The following is a 19874-nucleotide window of genomic DNA, read 5'->3' on the forward strand; positions in this document are numbered from 1 at the left end:
TTCCTGTTTGTATGAGAGGAAGTTGGCTGTGAGTCAGCAGACAAAGGAACTGTCAGTAACTAGGGGAAGACCCCTGCCTCAGCAGAAGGTGAGGGGAGTGTGAAGTGGTCCCCACCTCTCCCAACTGCCCCAGCTTGGAGAGGATCTGCTACCTTCAGCCTCCTGGAGCTCTTCTCTCTGAGAAAGAGAATGATAATAATAATTATTAAAATGACCATAGTAATGGCTGCCACTTACTGAGAGCCGACTCTGTCCCAGGCCCTGTGCAAATATTGCTTTGCAAGTTTCCATTAATCCTCACAACAACTCTTAAGATAGGGGATTTTATCACCTCCATTTTACAGATTAAGGAGACATTTCTCTGGATGGGCAACTGTGGGGCCAGGAGAATGCTCTTCATGGACCTCCAACTACAAAGACTGAAAATTTACCAAAGGCCTTAGCTGCTGCCTTCTGAAATCCATCAACTCGCAGTTTAAGGCCAGCTTCCCATGGGGTTGCTCCCATCCAAAGACCAAACTCAGCAGAGATCCTAAGGTAGGCCCATTCCTGGAAAATAAGGGGATTCCTGTGACAGCTGACCTTGACTCAAGAGTTATCCCTGTGCCCTTGATGAACTTTCCTTCTATTGCTTAGTGGTATAAGATATTTTCTCCCAACCTCCCTTCCTTGCCTCTCTCCTTCATTCCTCTCTCAGCTCCTGGCTGCCTTCCTCTTCCACATTTCCTAGTAACCCAGCAAGAAAAGGGAATTGAGTAAATAACTATAGGACACAGGGAATCTAGAGGGATAGTTTGGAAGGGGTCCTGGTCAGGGGCCAGATGCAAGAGTTCTGAACGTTTTTTGTGTCAAGTTCCCCTTTGGCAGTCTGGCAAAACCTATGTAACCATTCTCAGCATAATGTTTTAAAATGCATAAAATGAAATATGTAGGATTACAAAGGAAACCAATTATATTGTAATACAGTTTTTAAACTATTCTAATGTGATATAGTAATATATGTGCTTCTTTATTAATGCTTTAAATAAGATCTAGCAGTAGGTTGATACCTCACATAATTTTGAAGCAGTGAAGAGCATGAATGATATTTCAAAATATCTACGATACTGTAATATGATACAAAAATATAAGTGATTTTTATTATTGACAAAGCCATTGTTATGGCTAATGTGACTAGTTTGTTGCTACTATCATAATGGAAGGAAATGCTAAATTTCAGCTAGAGATTAGTGAAAATAATATAATATTTTTTCCCGTCTAAGTTTAGTGACTCCACACTGAGGACACCTGAGTAAGAGGGTCAGGACAGAGCTGCAGAAAGGAAGACCCAGCTCTCTCCCCAGACCCTATGTCCCCTGTCTGGTTCAGTCATTTGGTGGTGGGTGAAGACTCTTGTCCCTGAGTTGTATCTTCCTTCTCTCTTTCTCCCTGGCTCTCTCAGTTTCTCTTTTTCTCTGTCTCTCGCTGCCACACACCTCCCATATCTGTTTCTCTGTTTCTCTTATTTCTCTTTTATTCTTTGTCTTTCTGTCTTCTTGTGAATACAGTTCTGTCTTTCTTCATTCAGAATCTTCTTTGTGGTTTTTCTGTGTGTCTGCCTCTCTTTCTGCCCCACCTCTCTCTCTACCTGTGTCTGTGTTTGTGTTTCTCTCTTTGACGCCATAATTCGTCACTGAGGGGACAGGGCAGATTCAAAGATTTCTGTAACCTGAGCCCAGTGAGGCAAAGAGAATTCTAATTCTAGGGTCATTGAGAGCTACAAGAGGGAGTACCCCTGGGCTTATAACTCTAGCCAGGGAGGCACAGGGGTTCCTTCCCCACTCCCTCTTCCATTTTCAACCTTCTTCTTTTTCTTCTTTTTTTTCTAAAGAGACTTTCTTTCTTTCTTTTTTTTTTAATGTTTATTTATTTTTGAGAGAGACAGAGACAGAGCGTGAGTGGGGGAGGGGCAGAGAGAGAGGGAGACACAGAATCTGAAGCAGGCTCCAGGCTCTGAGCTGTCAGCACAGAGGCAGATGCTGGGCTCAAACTCACAAATTGTGAGATCATTACCTGAGCTGAAGTCGGACGCTTAACCGACTAAACCACCCAGGCACCCCATATTCTCAATCTTCTTAAGGACAGAAACAGGTCAAGACAGAGATGAGTAAAAATGAAGGTAGTGAATGGAAACATTCCAAGCTCTGGAAGATAAGGGCTGAAACCTTGTGACCCTGAACTTGGATACAGTGGATCTTTCTCCACACTGCCAACAATCCAGATGTTGAGGCTGCCTTCTGCCCTCCTCATGCCTGGGGAAAGAAGGGGAGAGTACTGACCAGGTCTGGTGTGCAGGCACGTGGACTCAGAGGTTGAGCCTGCAGCAGATGTCTGCCCTGGCCCCCGGGTGGATGGGCAGAAAGGAGCTCAGTGGGCTCAAGGATGGGGAGCACAGAGTTCTGGGATTGATCTTTTCTCTGAATATTTAAGAGTGGGGTAGAGCAGCCAAGTCATCTGTTCCCCTGGGGGGTGTATGCCTCCCAAGATGATTTAGACGAGGGGAGGGCTATTGGTCTGAGAAAATGGGGACAGAGAGTAGTCACGGAAGACACCCTAGGGAAAAAGGGTGAGGCGAATGGTAGTGTGGGAAGTGAACCAGTTCTTAGGAGTGAGATGGAGACTGCGTGGGTGGCTAGTGTCCCCTGGAGGGGCTGCTTCTCTGGGAGGCTGTTGTGGGTCCCTGCTCTTTAGCCAGACCTCTTTTATCCTCACTCTCCAAGAGGTTTGCCTAGAGCGAGATGAGCCATACCAGGCTGAGCTAGGGAACTCACTTTCCTCCAAGGGCTTCCATGGCTGGGGATCTGGGCTGAGCTGCCATTCCCTTTTGGGGTACTGCCTGTGACTCCTTCAGGGCCTGGTGGGCTCAGGGTAATAGGAAAGGACTCTCTCCAAACCTTAACCCTGAAGTCCTACCAGTTCACCCAGTCAAGAGAGGCCCCATTATTGACCATCACCATCTGATCTGCCAGCTCTGGTTTAACCCAAATGACAATGGCAGGGCTCATTGTGACCCAATATATACATGGAACCACAGTTTAAAAATAAAGTATATGCCAGAAACCAAAAATAATGAACAGGTTTTCCAATGTTTCATCTCTCAAAAGATCTTACAACCTACAATAACCCTTCTGTGTTGGTCACAAACCTCACTTGTCTGGGCTTCTCCCTCATCTATACCCCATCTCCTCAAAGTCCTCCCCTTGGCCAGTACAGGCTTTCTCTTGCTCTTGCTCTTTATTGTGTGGTTTGATTCAGCCTCTCTAGCATTTTTCAGGGAAGGAGTAAGAATAAATGTGACTAATATGTGGGGCAAAAGGTGTACCGGTGAGCAGAGGAAGGACAGAACCAAGCAGCGGGGATTGCGGAAGGAATATTCCACTACCCTTTCCATGTCTCTCTTTGCTCTTCCACCTTCCCACCCAAATCATAGATCACTGCAACCACAATCACTTAGGGAGCCATTTTGTTCACCAGAAGGGGATGGTATGATGCAGGAAGTAAGAGCCGTCTCCAAAGTACAATCTTGATCCACCTTTACCTGCTATGTGACCTGAGCAAGTTACTTAGTCTCTCTGTGCCTTGGTTTCCTTTTCTGCAAGGAAAAGAGATGTTAATAGGGCCTACTTTATGGGGTTGTCATAGAGATTAATCTATGGGAATACTTGGGTACGTGGAAAGGGCTTGATGCCCTGTAAGTGCCTGATAAATGTTTCCCATTCCTTGTTTCGATTTTTGCCAGTCACTTCCACAGTGACTCTGGATTCAAACCAGCTTACCTGTTATGCCCTCACTCTGGTACATCCAGGGTCGTGTTTTATTCAATCATCTCATGGCATCCTATTGCCAGATTAGACCACGTTGCTCTCATTGTGTTTCCACCATCTCCCGGTTGTCATCTTGTGGGTTCCACCACTTCTGTTACTCCTCATCCAATATCCTGGCACTCCTGCTCTCCTGATCACCTCTGCTGTCTCCAGGGGCCTCCTGGGCACATTTCTTCCCCTGCTTTCCCTCTCTGGGTGGGTAGAGGGCACATGCACCACCCACACTGTGTCCTAATGAGATGGGCCAGTTGGAGTGGACATGGACTTTGAAGAGCATATTTCTTGCAGGAAGGAAAACTCCATGCAATCATTTCATTTATTTCTCATGTTTTGATTGAGCACCTCTTCTGGGACACCCACTGCTCAAGGGTTTAGAGATATAACAATAAGCAAAAACAGACTATGGAGAGCTTGGTCTGCTAGGGGAATGAGACATTTACCAAAGAACCCCCAAATAAATGTGTAGAGTAATTACAAGCCAAAACAAGTGTTCCAAAGGGAAGCAGTATAAGAATATATAACAGAGGAAGCTGACCTGGCCTGGGGGTTCTGGGAAGGCTTCTCCCAGAAGCTGTGCTTAGGCTGAGATCAGAAAGATGGGTAGGAGTTCCTTAGGGCCGGGAGGGAGAGTATCCTAGGCCAAGGAACCACAAGAGCAAAAGTCCTGAGGTGGGAGCAAATCTAGTAATAGAGACAGAGCAAAGAGATGGGAGTTTGGGGCCAGCTGAGATTGAGGGGCCTAGGGGCCAGGCCATATAGACCCTTGTCCTTGGTTGGGATTTGGTCTCCGTTCCAAGAAGAGCACAAGCATGGGGTTATAGGTTCAGACTTGGATTTTAGGAAGATGGCTGCGTGGAGCATGGTTAGGATCAGTACAGCTCTCCCCACCCCCTAATTTCTTTGGCTTGGGGACTGTGCCATCTTCCCCACCCACAATCCCCCCCTTTAGCTTCCCTCCATGAAACCCCTCCCATTGCCCTTCTCACATTTTTGTGAGGATGAGGTCATCATGGGGGAGGGGAAGTATTTCCAGAACTCTAAGCCTCCTTTATCCTGAAGGGCTGGGGCAGCCCTGGGAGTGGGGTGGGAGGAACAAACACAGCTTACCTCCCTTCCCCCCATCTAGAGCCCCAACCAGCGCCCTGTCTCCTTCCATCCCAGGCTGTTGTGGAACACTAAGCTGTATGTATAAGAAGATATTTTTATGCAGTTTTATATTTTATGAAGGGCATTTATGATTCTTGCCACTATCACTGACTCCCCTTGGGGCCTTGGGCAGATTACCTCCACTTTAGGTCTCAGTTTACCTGTGCAAGGTTAATGGAAAGCAATCTACTGTTCAGCATGGTGACTGTAGTTAACATTAGTGTATTATATACTTGGAATTTGTAAGAGAGTAGATCTTAAATGTTCTCACCACACACATACACAGACTGGTAACTCTGTGAGGTGATTGATGTGTTAACTAACTTTGTTGTGTTATTGTTTCACAACATACATATAAGTCAAATCATCAAGTTGTATACTTTAAATTCATGCAATTTACTTATCAGTCATACCTTAATAAAGTGAAAACAATGTTTAATTCGTAGGCAGCACTGTCCAACAGAACTTACTTACAGATGCACATGTTCTGTATCTATGCTGTCCAACATGGTAGCCGCTAGCTACATATGGTCATTAAGACATTGAATTGTGACTTTGAAAGGTGAGCTAGAAGAGCTGAATTATTTTATTTTTTTAAATTTAATTTAATTTAATTTTTATTTTATTTTTAATGTACACTTAAATAGCCACATGTAGCTAGTGGCTACCATACTGGACAGCACAGGCAGATCTTAAACTTTTATGAGAATTTGACAGTTATAGACTCCATCTTAGAAAAATATCCACACACTCTATCATAGGTGGGCCCCTCCAGTCCCATTTGTGTATCCCAGGCAAGCAGAGCCAACTGCCTGGGGCTCAGGTTCCTCATCTACTCTGCCCCTCTTTCTGCCTTTGCCTGGAAGTAGAATGACTGGGATGACTCCAGGAACAAGCAGACCACAGTTTTATACCAAGATTTCTGTCCCCAGCCTGGTGCACTCCCCACACATCTTTTTTTTTTTTTTATTTAATTTTTAATTTTTTAAAATTTACATCCAAATTAGTTAGCATATAGAGCAACAATGATTTCAGGAGTAGATTCCTTAGTGCCCCTTACCCATTTAGCCCATCCCCCCTCCCACAACCCCTCCAGTAACCCTCAGTTTGTTCTCCATATTTATGAGTCTCTTCTGTTTTGTCCCCCTCCCTGTTTTTTTTTTTTTTATTAAATTTTTTTTTTTTCAACGTTTATTTATTTTTGGGACAGAGAGAGACAGAGCATGAACGGGGGAGGGGCAGAGAGAGAGGGAGACACAGAATCGGAAACAGGCTCCAGGCTCTGAGCCATGAGCCCAGAGCCTGACGCGGGGCTCGAACTCACGGACCGCGAGATCGTGACCTGGCTGAAGTCGGACGCTTAACCGACTGCGCCACCCAGGCGCCCCATCCCCCTCCCTGTTTTTATATTATTTTTGTTTCCCTTCCCTTAGGCTCATCTGTTTTGTCTCTTAAAGTCCTCATATGAGTGAAGTCATATGATTTTTGTCTTTCTCTGACTGACTAATTTCACTTAGCATAATACCCTCCAGTTCCATCCATGTAGTTGCAAAAGGCAAGATTTCATTCTTTTTGATTGCCGAGTCATACTCCATTGTGTATATATACCACATCTTCTTTATCCATTCATCCATCGATGGACGTTTGGGCTCTTTCCATACTTTGGCTATTGTTGATAGTGCTGCTATAAACATGGGGGTGCATGTGTCCCTTTGAAACAGCACACCTGTATCCCTTGGATAAATACCTAGTAGAGCAATTGCTGGGTTGTAGGGTAGTTCTATTTTTAGTTTTTTGAGGAACTTCCTTACTGTTTTCCTGAGTGGCTGCACCAGCTTGCATTCCCATCCCCACACATCTAAAGAAAGGCAAGGTGGTGGATGAAGGCTAGGGTACAGGGGTGACATGAGGGACATTCAGTCTTTTTTCTCAGTCTTGACCTGACTTCCTCCTGCCCTGCTTCCCAGCAAGCCACCCGAATGCCACTGGGCTGGTTCCTCTTGGGACACAGAGCTCCAATGGAATGTGAGGCTGTACTCTGGAGATGGGATTGTGTCATGGGCCTGCAGTGTTTATAAATTGGAGGATTTGAAGTAGTCAGAGGGTGAAGACCTAGGCCAAGAGGGGGTGCCCCTTGGCCCCAGTCTAGCCCCTCTTGGCCTCCTTGCACTAGAAAAGGGAGTGATTATTGTGTGCTGTTCTGGACCTTCTACCTGAACTTCTACCTTCTACCTGTTTCTGCCTCCTCCTGGCCCCAGCACCAGCACTTACTCCTGATTTTTTACTGTTTTTCCAGATCAGCTGAGAGTCAGACACTGCCCCCATTCAGGAATATGGAGGTCTGAGGGGGCTCAGAGAAACTCACTCCCAGCCCTGCATGGATGCGTGTGTCCGCTCAGTGCAGGGAGGGAATATTGTTCTCCCTTGTCCTGCTGGATCCAGCCACTCCTCCTCAGAAAACTCCCTACATAGATCCATTTACAGGGGACCACCTTCACTAGGACTTGACTTTCTACCCTCTGCCCTCCTCTCCCTCCTTGCTGCTCTTGCCCACCCTCTCCTCCCTTATCTCTCAGATGTCCACCCCTTTGCCCCCCATCTGGAAAAAAATAGTTGGTCAGTTCCTGCCCCCCCATAGAGTCTCTATTTCTTTGGTTTCAGCAGCTGTGCTGGACTGGTCAGACTCAGGCTCTGGGACTGACCCTGGTGTGGGACACATAGAGGGAGACAAATCTCCGAACCCCCTTGTCTTAGGCCCTCTAGAAGCAGAGCTTGTGGCCAGGATTCAGGTGAAAGCCCAGGGGGCTAAGGATGAGGAAGAGGGAAATATGTGCACAGAAGACACAAAGCAAGGTGGTGCAATGCCTTACTGTCTTGACTTGCTTCACATGGGCCACAGAAAGACACTGCAGTTTGCTTGGCCAGAGTGTGTGCACTCAGCATGCGTTGGGACTCCTCTAGAAGGCTGTAAGGAGGAAGCACACCTTGCAGTAGCCCATAGCTTCTACCCACAACCTATCCCCATGGGGCAAGGTTCACAGCAAGCTTCTGGGTTCTGTCAACCAACCCTTGGTGGCATTCAGAAACCACTATGAAGTGTGGCCTTTCGTCTAAGCCTGAAGGTGGGGGGCAATGTCAGAGAGAGTAGGGAGGTAGTCAAGTCATTCGAGAAGAAAGGTTTCCATCTCAATATGGTCCAGCCCTCGTGCCACTGAGATCCATTCACGCCCTTGCATTATATCTGACTTCCCTACTACAACATGGGGCCTCCGGTTTTGTCCAAGAGAACAAAGCTGTCATTACTTTTTCTGCAGAAAGGGAGGTACAGTCCACTGTAAACAAAGCCCCTTCAAGGTAATGCTAGCTGTGATCCCAAGGAAGATAAGGACAGGAGGGTTAATGAAGCAAGCCTTAGTCCCCACTACTGTAGCTGGTCCTGATTCCGTAACTGATCTTGTCTCCCTCCTTCTCTTATCCTCAGTTAACCCTCTGCAGATCTAAACTACTTGCCAGATGAGATTATATGGGCTTTCGTCCCTGGGAGCACTGATCCCTTGGTTGCCTTCCCTTTGGGGATTGTCACTGTTGAAGTTGTCCATCGTCAATTACAACTGGGTGGCAGTTTCTAAGAGATGTCCAGTGAAACTCCTGGCAGGGTTCAGACACAGCCTTCCCTGCCCTTATTGCATCGATATGTATTCTATCTACTGCTCTTATTCCTCCTGGCAATCAGGATCAATGGCTTGACCAATCCAGCAATGAATGTCCTTTTTTGCTATTCGTCCCCTGGCATAAAGAGCAGTCACAGCTTCCAGTTTAGTACGAATGTTGCTCTGTTCCCTGGTACATACAGTTGCCACTGCATGGGAACTAGGACCCTTAACAAGCAGAGCCTAAAGTTTTGGGAACAAGAAGCAAAAACTGTGCAGATATGAGAGTGAGATGGGCCACTTGCACTTCCACATTGATTATGGGACCTGTAATTTCCAGGTATAGGGGACAAAGTGCTATCAAACAAATACCATGTCCAGAAGTTCTGGGCCCAAACCCACACGTGTCATGTTTCTGCAAGCAACTTCTGAGCATTGCACAGGCTGCTCCACTGTTCTGCCAGGCCCACTGCTTCTGGGTGATGAGGTACAACTTAGTAAGAGCAATGTATCTGTTGAATTTACCACCATCTCATTACCTCATAGCATATGCAAAAATGAATGCAAAATGGATCAAAATCTAAATGTAAGAGCTGATGATGTTTAAGTCTTAGGTGACCTCATTATTGTACCTTCCTTGTAGAAGCACTGTGGACAAGGAAGACAAACCCAAACCCCAAGCACACACTGGTTCTAGTAAGGACAAATAACTGTCCCCTCCAGGGTGGAAGGAAGGGATTCAGTGCAAGCCATGTGCCACCAGGGACTAGGCTGGTCTGCTGAGGAAGAGAACCACACCAGGTGTTCAGCATGGGGCTTGCTGTAGGCAGGTTGAGCCCTCAGAGTGGTAGGATGAGCTCAGCCTTAGTGAGGGGAGCCCATGCTGTTGGGCCCATACATGACCCCCATTCCTGGCACCATGACCATTCTAATCAAAAGCTATTGTGCAGACATTTGAGGTGGACAGGAAAATATTCACTCACCTCATGAATCATTGTGTCTGCTGTGTTGACAGCAACCTGGCATTTCTGTCTCCTTTCCTATCTCATTCCTATTCTCCTGCTCTGCAGGGTGTTTGAGACCCAGAAGTTTGCACGCTTGGTGCCCACTTCCAAAAGTCTGTCCATCTGTCTTTCCATAGCCCTCTTTCTCAGTGATCTTGGTTTTGTTCTTTCTAGGCTCCTGACCAATGAGCCAAGTGATTCACAACTTCCCAGGAGTCAGGGAATATCCACATCTCAGGCCACGTCTTCTTCTACATGAAGCTGATAATCAAATGTACTGCTTAGAGTTTTTTGCGCACTGGATAGTACTTCCCCTGACCACTGTCTTTTGGTGTCACCCCTCAGAGGGCCATAATATGACATCAGTCCACCTCAGACTCTCACCACCATATCACACTGACCATCTGTGGGTCCCTTCCTTGTCATTGGGTGATCACAGGAACTCTGAGAAGCCACACAAGCTTTATGACCCAATATCCCCCTCCACTCCTATCTGCCTGTGACTTCCTCTCTATTCCTGACTATTGGGAAGTGGTCCCTCACCCCTCTGGCCTCCAATTTCACTTCACACCCTTGTTGAACCAGGCCAGCAGGGAGATGGGGTGCTACTTCCTCCTGGGCCTTGGGGGTAGGGTGCTGCCTTCCCAATACCTTAGCATCCTCACAGCAGTAACAATATGGTAACAACATCAACAATAGCTCCTGCGCATGAGGTGCTCCTCGTGTGCCCCACAATGTGCTAATAGTCAGGGCCAAGACTAGAGCAAAAAGAATGAGGAGCTTAGGATACAAATTTTAAGAAGATCTCAGTGTCATACAAGTCCCAAATCCTTTAAATTTTGGGTTCCAGGCACTTGATTTTGTCTAGTCTTGACCCTACTAATAAACTTGTGGCATAGATTATCTTCTTTCATTCTCATAAGTAAATACTATTACCCCCATTTTACAGATGAGGTAACTGACTAGGAGGTTCATTTGACAAAGTCACTCTGTTGGCAACTGGCACAGCCATGTTTTTCTGACTTTAAGGCCTAAGCTTTTAGCCTCTCAGCTGTATTAGCCCATCTTAGCCTGGCCTGAGCCCTGCGGGAAGCTCCCTGAGGGTGATCCTCCAGAAGAATCGAAATCCCACTCAGACATGGGCCACGGGACCAGGTTGCACTGATGCAGGAAGGCTGCATCCGAGGACCTAGGGGAGAGTCCAACAGGATCTGTCAAGAGGATCTTTGGCTTCACTCAGGATAGAAGTCAAACGTGAGCCAGAGAAAGTGAAAACAGAGTTTGCTGAATAGCATGAGTGAGGAAAATAGCAGAGTGTCTAGGAGGCTTGGAAAGGAGATAGGAATGAATTTTGTCGTTGCTTGCGGCCATAAGGGGTTATACTGAAAAAAGATCTAGGGTATGTGTTTCTTCAGGAGTCCATGGTAGTGTCCAATCAAAGGCGGGTGTCAGGTGAACAATAGGTGTTATTTCATAAGTTACTGAAGAAGGTAGGGATATTGATGCCAGCATCAGCTGAGGTTTGTTTGAAGGTAATGTCCTGGAACATGTTTGGGATCTGGCTCTTCTTAGATGTTATCAGGTGTTTGGGGCCTAGGACAAAACTCAGAGAAAGATTAACTTTCTTGCTCCCCTCCCCCCCCTCCCCCCGCCCCTTGAAGTGGGAACATAGCTTCTTCGGCTTATTCACAGGCAAAATATGAAACATGAGTAAATGGGGCCTAGCGGAAAAACAGCAGAGATGCAACCTTTCTGCCGTGGAGTGCCTTCAGCTTCCCTACTTCACTACCACGCCTTTTCTCAGCGCTGGCAAAGCAGAAACACGTTTTGTGCAGGCAACCAGAGGAGGGGGCTGCGCCAGAATGGGCAGGAAGGGGGTGCTTTCCCGAGCATGTCCACTAGATGGCTCCCCAACACCGAGTCACTGAGCTCGAGTGACCGAGTGGGCGGCCCCCCAGTGGAGAGACGCAGAGCAAGGCCCTCCCCTCTCCTCTGGCCAGCCTTCCCAGGACCCGGGGTTGAGGGTCCCGACCCAGATATGAGCCTCGGCCGTCCTCCCGAGCTCTGCCCACCGACCCAGGTTTCAAACCCTCCTCTGCTCTCCCCACCCTCCGAATCCTCCAGGGGATGATGGACTCAGGGCGCGGAGGCTTCCCGGGGCACGCGGGAGAGTATCTTCTCAATTTCCTCTACGAATTGAGCCGTGCCCAGCGCCTCCCAGTGCCTCCACAGCACTGCCTCTTGCCTCCGTTCCCTTCCTGAATTCCCCAGGCCCTCCCTGTCACTCCCACCCTCTCAGCTTCTGCCAGTCTTCTGAGGCAGGGACCATTAAGGCCGTTTCCACAGATTTGGTGATGCAAATGCATGCAAATATATGCAAATCGCCATGTAAAGGAGGCTTGCCACTGTGGTTCTAAGTGGCTGTCACAGCTTCTCTGACACCTGTTCTGAGAGACAGCTGCCCTGCCCCCCTCCTGCTCAGGAATCTATCTGATATTTACCCCCCTTTCTCTTCCAAAACTCTGGCTTCTGGTCCCCTTTCCTTCAGGGACCCTGGCTGGACACTTGGAGTCTTCTCTCCAAACTCTTTAGAGAGGGCAGGGAGGGAACCACATATTATTGTGCACAGACTTTGGCCTCTGAAAATTACACCATTTCCTGGCTGTGTGGCCTTGGAAAAACAGCTGAACTTCTCTGAGCCTCAGTTTCATCAGCAGCAGAATGGGAATAATGATAGTATTCACCTCATAAGGTTGTTGTAAAGATTCCACTCAATACTACACGTAAAGTGCTTAGCACAGTACCTTTGAAGAACATAGGAAGCGCATTGGCTATTAACAATGTGATTATCATTGACCTTGCTGGTCATCGTATTCTGAGGGCTTGGGCTTTAAGACAGGTATGCAGATGGGCAGAGTTCTGGCATGCGCACATGGGGACTCATCCTTGTGCATGCATGTGCATACACGCGTGCACAGCTGACAGCCTCACGCACTGGCAGGGCACATGCTCGGGTACACACACATTCAGAAACACACACAGGAGGAGGCTGTGGGAGGTGGAATCTGAGTCATCGAGACCAGAGCTGTGGGTGGTGCTTTTGTCCTGATTTCCGGGGCTCCACGCTCCATTTCGAACAAGGAAATGTATGGGGGATGGCACAGCCAAGCCTCCAACTGAAGCTAGTTGTGTGGGCCCTTTCTTGCATCAGCCCCCTCCCCAGCTGGTCCCAACCCAGCTCTGTGTCATCTAGGCTTCTCTTTTCTCTGACCTTAATGCCACTGAGTCCCCACAGGTGGGGCTGGGCAGGTACACTGGGTCCTTGACGTCATAGCACAAGCCCTGGATGACATCATAGAGCAGGTGCTGCCTGCTCCCAGGAGCATGCCCTAGGAGCTTGGTAAGTGTAGTGGGGAAGGAGGTTTGGGGGAGGTAACATATGGTGGTAGTTAAGAGCCCGTAATTGGGAAGGAGACAGACCCAAGTTCAATTAAGTCCTGGTTCTGCGTGACCTTTGGTAGTTTCCTTAAGCTCTTTGGATCTCAATTTCTTCACCAGTAGAATGAGGTCGGTCATACCTAACTCAGAGGGTTTTTGTATCTTTTCAATGAGATAATGCACATAAACATGTACTTTATTCAGTGCTGCATGTACTGAATGTTCATATGTGGCTGTCATTGTGGATGATGCTTATTGAAGGTGAGAGCAGATTGTCTGGGCAGACCCACCCCTAGCAGTTTTATCTATTTCCTGTAGAGCTGCCCCTCCTCCCACACCACTCAGGCCAGGAGGGAAGGAGAGGGCAGTGCTGCCTGGTACATGGGGTCTCAGAGGGCCACGTTCTAGGTTTGACATGGGTGGAGATATCATGCATGTGTCTCGGGAGACAGGTTCAGCCAGCTTTTCTTCTCTCACTGGGAGATACTGGTCAAGCTGGGACAGAGTCTTGAAAGTTCTTTCTTTAGAAAGAAAGACACTACCATTTACTGTATACCTACGATGTGCCAGGTACCATGCTGGGTGCTATTCCACGTGAGCTCTTTTTACCTTCCCAGCAGTCCTGTGAAGTAGCTCCTGGCATCCCCAGTGCACAAGACAAGGAGAAAATGAGCGATTTTCCCAAGGACACAGAGTGGGTAAACAGAGGAACTGGGATGCAGACAGACTCCCATTCCATGCTCTCTGTCTCACATCAGTGGTTTTAACTGATTCAGGTGGACTCCCTGAACATGGCATTAGGGAGTATCAGTTCCCTGAATGTGCAGGGGGAAGGTTCTCTATTTCTTGGGTCAGTCTCTTGAGAGCCTTGTGATGGCAGAGATGGTGTGAACTAGTTAATATACTGGAAGTGTCCCCAGGTGTCATGCACTTGGCTCCCAGCCAGTGGTTATATGACATCAGGGAAGGGACACAGGTGTATGGGACACAGGTGCATGGAGGTAGGGGGTGGCGTAGGGGCAGCCTAGACACCTGCTGAAGGCTCAGTCCTATGCCAGTGGGTAGGTGGGTGGGGAGGGGGAAGCAGCAGATGGACAGGGTCGGGGTGGGGGCAGGGATGCTGAGTCGGCTCTGAAGCCCAAGGTGACTCGAGAATCTGCCAGGAAGAGACAAATGTGAAGGAGAAGAAAGGAAGGGAGGGGAGGGGAGCTATAGTGGAGGAGAAACTGAGGCAGCCCAGAAGGAAAATGGGGTCAGGGCAGATGATAGAAAAGGGTTTGCAGGGTCTGGAGCAAGATGACACAAGTTCTTAACCGAACTCTAATGGCAAGAATTGTTCTTTAGTTTCCTCAGCTACAAACCAGGGTACAAATAGTGCGTGTACCCCAAGAACCTCTAGTTCTCCACCACTAGAACCTAAACTTCATTTTGGCCTAGCTGCCAAGGAACGAGCCACAGGGAACTTAGTTACTATTGGGCCCAGGAAGGGCCAACTTTGGAGGGCTCCAGGGGCTGGCTTCCCACCCCAGTCTAACCACATACTCATTTCTCCAAGCAATGGTCACTTTTTCCTCTGGCCCCAGATTGATAGGCCTGCATAGTAGGCGCTCCAAGAACATTCACTGAAAAGATGAAATGAACAATTGGCTGGTACATTGGTCAACAATTGCACCTTAGCTGCTTTACTGTCAGCAAATAGTTCTGGAGCATCCACTTGTTCTTAGCAAAGAAGACCTAGTCCTTACCCTCAGGATCTAATAGATCAGTGAGTAAAGAGTCTAAGGTGGCAAAGAGTGTTAGCAGGGTGCCTTCAGAGGTGCTCCCAAACCAAGGCCAAGAGGAAAAGGTGGCCAACGTTTGGAGGAAAAAAATATGTGTGGTTAGGCTGGGTTGGGGAGCCAGCCCCTGGAGCCTTCTGAAACAAGCCCTTCCCGGCCCCAACAGTGATTAAGGTCCTTGTGGCTGGTTACTCGGCAGCCAGGCCGGAAGAAAAAGCCCGTAATTAACAAGCTGGCACTCACACAACCACATGTCGGCACGCCCAAGTGCTGGGATAGCTGTCTGTCAGTTGTAGCTGCTGGTGGAATTTTTTAGACAGCTGGGCTCAAGCCGGGAAATGAATATAAGTTACATTTCTATGCATCGTTGTTCGTGGTGGTAAAAAAAATTAATCAGTGACATAGCTGTGACACATACTCATTTAAGAGTCTACAGAGAAATGTTCATTTGTCAGAGGCAGCAAAGAAGAGATTATGTGTCAGCCGGGGAGGGGTGAAATATTTATACAATGGCTAATAAACACCGGTGTGTAAGGGGGTCAATTGATTGTGTCAGTGGCCACATGACAAATACACCATTGAGCAGCCATGGGTACTACCCCTGTGCCCGGGGGCTCCATTCTGATGACAAATATACAACGTGTTACTGTTAATGCTCCCCACCGACCACTGGCTCGGCCCTCTTTGCCGTCTGGGCAACCGCAGATTACTAGGAAGCAGAAATCCCATGGAAGCTGCCTACCCCCAAATTCATTAAGTTGAACTTGAAGTTGGTAAATTACTCCCCAAATACCAAAACAGCTGCAAAAAAACCATTTCTTTGTGTATGTGCTGTTTTTTAAAACTTCATGTTTCTGAATTTCAGAAGGCCCAGAAAATGATTGGTCTTTTTCCCCGTCTCTACCAAGACCATATACCAGCACTCTGATGCAGACCTCACTCTGCCCCATCCCCTCATGGGCACAGTGGTCTTTCTGGGCCTAGACCCCCACCTGCCATTGCCTAAAGGGATAGCAGTCGGATCAAGATGTTTGTCATTCCCAGGGAGGAAGCCCTTGACTCTCACTTCCCTGTATGGACTTGTGAGAATGGCCATCAAGTTTTTCAGAAGGGGACGGACATCCTATCAGCAATGAACACTACTAGTTTTTGAGCCCCAATCACATACCAGGCTCTGTGTCAAGCACTCTACATACATTATTTCACTGAGCCTTATACAACTCTTGAGGTAGGTCCAGCTGTATAGCAAGAAAACCAAAACTCAGTTTGTCTAAGGCTCCCAGTTACATGGTTGGAGGTGGGACTCCAAGCAGGTAGGACTCTGGAGCACAGCCTTCTCCATCCTGGCTTGCCTGTTCCACCATTGTTGGAGCTGTGTGTCTCATGGTTAACACCTGAAACTCTTTTCTTTTTTAAGTTTACTTATTTATTTTGGGAGAGAGAGCAAGCGAGCACGAGTGGGGAAGGGCCGAGGGAGAGGATCCCAAGCAGGTTCCATGCTGTCTGTGAAGAGCCCAACATGGGGCTGGATCCCATGAACCATGAGATCATGACCTGAGCTGAGATCAGTAGTTGGATGCTTAACTGACTGAGCCACCCAGGTGCCCCTAACACCTGAAAATCTTAATCCTCGTGTTGAAACAATTCAGATTCTAAGGGATTAATTTATAACCCAGAAGATTGTAAACTTGTGGAGGCAGAGGCTGTGTCCCAAGCTCTTTGCTCACTGCATTCACTCCAGAAAAACTTGGCTGATTCTCCTTTCTTAATTGGGGAGGGTAGAGCCACTCCCAATCCCTAAAATGCTCCAACCATCTTGGCTGAGAACTATGGGACTTGTTCCCACCCCTGCCCCCGTGACTGAGAGAGGCCCCCTCCTCTCCTGTGCACCTGCTCCCAGCCTAGAACCTGCTGCCAGATGCTGTAATGCCCCTATCGTTCCTGTGAGGGCATCCAGCATCCAACATCGTCATTTGATTTGGAATGCGATGACACCCTGAGAAAACAGTTGCAGATGAAATCTCACACATATTTGTGAATGTGGAGATTATAGATAAGCACACGTTGCAGCTTGTTTTTACTTTTTAAAATGAGATTCCTTCCTTACAAAGTGGTATTCCACTTTAGATTTCCCACTGTGGAACTGTTAATAATAATAATATTAATGACAGTGATCGTAATACGAGTTGTGTTTATTGAGCATTTATTATATGCTAAGTGCTTTGCGTGTTCTTTCGTATAATCCTCACAATCCCATTTTACAAATGAGAAAAACAGAGAAATTAAGTAATTTGCCCACAGACACACATGGCTAGTAGGAGGTGGGATTTGAACCTAGGTGTACCATCTGCAGGGCCTCTGGACTCTTATCCATTAAGGCCTGAGTTCTCTCGTATTGCACTGTAGTGACCCCACCCAGCCCAGCCCCTGACTTTAGCCATGTTGAAATACTCTAGCTCCACAGTTGGTCTTGTTTTCTTTGCACCTGGGCCTTTGCAAATGCTGTTCCCATTGTCTAAAATGCCCTCCCTTCTATTTGCTCTCAGTTGGGTACCTCCTTGGGGACCACTGTGGAGAAGCTTTGGTTCTCATGTCTTACCCTATCCACAAACCATCCCCCTACCCTGGCCTCCAAAGTTTCCCCCAAGCGCAGCCAAGGGTGCCCTAGAAGCCTGCCCTCCCATATTCCCACAGCCTGCAGGGCTGGCTCCAAGGGTCTAGGACAAAAGGTGACTGGGAAAGATCTTGCACAAGAGTGGACCACATTCCCAGTGCCAGACCCATCCTCCACACGGCCTCCACAGCATCCTTAACATAGTTCTGACCGGATCACTGCCCTGCCACATGCCCCTCTCAACACTGTACAAGCCTCATTTTTCCTCTCTCCTCCAGCCAAACTGTCTCACCTACGGGGTCCCTGAACAGGTGCTACTCTCTCTTGCCCTCGGCTCTTTCTGCTCGAAGCATCCTTCCTTCTTTCTCTGCTGCCTGACAGCTACTCATCTTTCAAGATTTCATTTTGGTTTCCCTTTCCTCCAGGAAGCCTTCCCAGACTTCTTGAGCCTGAGCTAGCTCCTGCAGAACAGGAGATTGGGATACTGCCCACTGTGGTATTCCTAATGCCAGGCATGGAGGAAAGCCTCAATGAATGTTTGTCAAATGAATGTCTGAATAAATGAGTGATCTGGGAGTGCAGAGAACCATAGAGAAGAGAGATCCCTAAGAATCCCAGACTCCAGTGGAGGAGATTCTGGAAGTTAAGGGTCTGAGAAGGAGACTCAGTTAAGCCAGGGAGAGCTTAAGGATGGGCTTCAATTTAGATTGTTCAAACAGACCAGCATTGTGCTCATGGATGTTAAAAGCTTTGTGGCCCCAGGAAAGTTACTTAAATTCTCTGAGCTTTGGCTACATCACCTGTAACATGGGGGCTAACGATATTACCAATATCATAAGGTTGTGTTGGGAATTAAATGGGATAACACAATTCAAGTCGTATATATGTTCTTGACAGCTACTGTTGTTGCTGCTGCTGTTGAGAGACTGACGAGGCAGAGGAGCTGAGAGGAGTGGCTGTATAAGCTACTCCAGGGTCCTGGGCAAGGGGACAATTAAGAGGAAGCTGTATCTGGGGCCCGGTTTTGGCCCCCACAGGCTGTGTGACCTCGGACAAGATTCTTCCCTCTCTGAGTCTTGGTTTTCTCCTCTACAAAATAAGGACATTAATTTCCCTTCCAGTAACTACCCAATAGGATTACTGTGGGAGATCATATGAGATAATATACGTGAAAAAGCTTTGAAATGTGTTCAGGGCTGTATAAATGCAAGGGATTATGCTTATCTACAGGCAGTTTGTAGGGACTTAATTACTAGTCAGCATTTGCAGGCACCGAAGCTTTGGCGCAGCCCTGTAAATGTTCCCTTGGTAGCCCCTTGGTAGAGAAAGGGTCTGATGGAGGAACTGAGGCTGGGTTGTCAGCATGTGTTCAGAGGCCCTTGGCAGTGGAGAGTAGGGTGGGAAGGTGGCACTGAATGGTACAGCACTGGTACCCCCCGCCTTCCCCTGACAGGATCTGATCCCTGGTTCTAGGGCTTCTATCCACCCTTGCAGAGGTGGGATTCTGCAGAGAGGGAGAGGAAACTCCTTGGCTTCAGGTGTGAAGGGCTTCAGATGCTGCCAGGGGCGCCTCTTCTGGGTTTGCTCCTGGCAGCTCGGCAGGCTGGAGGAGCTAGAGACAGGCAGCAGCTAGCAATGACTCGGCATTTGCTAGGCCTGACTGACTGGTGAGGGAAAGGGGTGCCCGGCCTCCTGGTGTTTGCACACCCAGAGCTATGTTCTTTGGAGGGTGGAAAGGAGGTGGTCCCAGGTTTCCCAGATTGGCCTGCCCTCCAGAAGCTCAGAGCAAGCACAACTCTTCATCAGGGATAGGCAACCAAGCCTGAAAGGGCCCAGCCAGAGGAGTGCCCTAACATGGCCTGGGAGTGGATGGCTGTGGAGGAAGGGAATAAAAGATGGGTTGGAAAGCAAAGACCTGGCCCTGAGGTGTCAGAAGTCATTCCTCTAAAGACAGGGAGGAAGGTCAATGGGAGGTTCTAAAACAGGAGGCATGGAGTCCCAGTGACATCCATTCATTTATTTACTCATCCAAAATATATCTTGAGAACCTACTATGTAGCTGAAGATAGAGCAGTAAATAAGAGGGAGCTATCCCGACCTTGTGGAGTTTAGTCTTGCAAAAGAGACGGATATCAAGCATGCATATTGCCCAGGGGGAAGTACAGGAGGCTTCAGAAGGGGAAACAAGAGGCTCCACCCAGCCTCCACAGTGGAAAGGCCTTTCCTGAGAAATGAGGTTTGAGCTGAGGCCAGAAAGAGCCAGCCAGAATGGGGGTGGATTCAGTTCAATTCGACAAATATTTATGGCTCATCTACTTTTGATGAACCAACACACCAAGTCTCTGTCCTCAAGGAGTTAGATTTTGAAGGGAAAAGTGTCC

The 19874-nt window shown here is 48.0% G+C and overlaps 1 long non-coding RNA gene across 2 annotated transcripts in view; it reads left to right on the forward strand.

Moving 5' to 3' along the window:
• Window positions 1-47: 47 nt before the first annotated feature.
• LOC123605246 overlaps window positions 48-19874 on the forward strand; it is a 117377-nt gene continuing 97550 nt past the window's right edge. Inside the window, exon 1 of one of the 2 annotated variants that reach the window (XR_006715686.1) lies at window positions 48-537. This is a non-coding gene — a long non-coding RNA (uncharacterized LOC123605246). Of the gene's footprint in view, window positions 538-12808; window positions 13064-19874 lie in introns of those variants that run through there. The other variant, XR_006715685.1, reaches the window with a different exon arrangement.

This window comes from Leopardus geoffroyi, chromosome A1, assembly GCF_018350155.1.
Source record: "Leopardus geoffroyi isolate Oge1 chromosome A1, O.geoffroyi_Oge1_pat1.0, whole genome shotgun sequence".
Lineage (NCBI taxonomy): Eukaryota > Metazoa > Chordata > Mammalia > Carnivora > Felidae > Leopardus > Leopardus geoffroyi.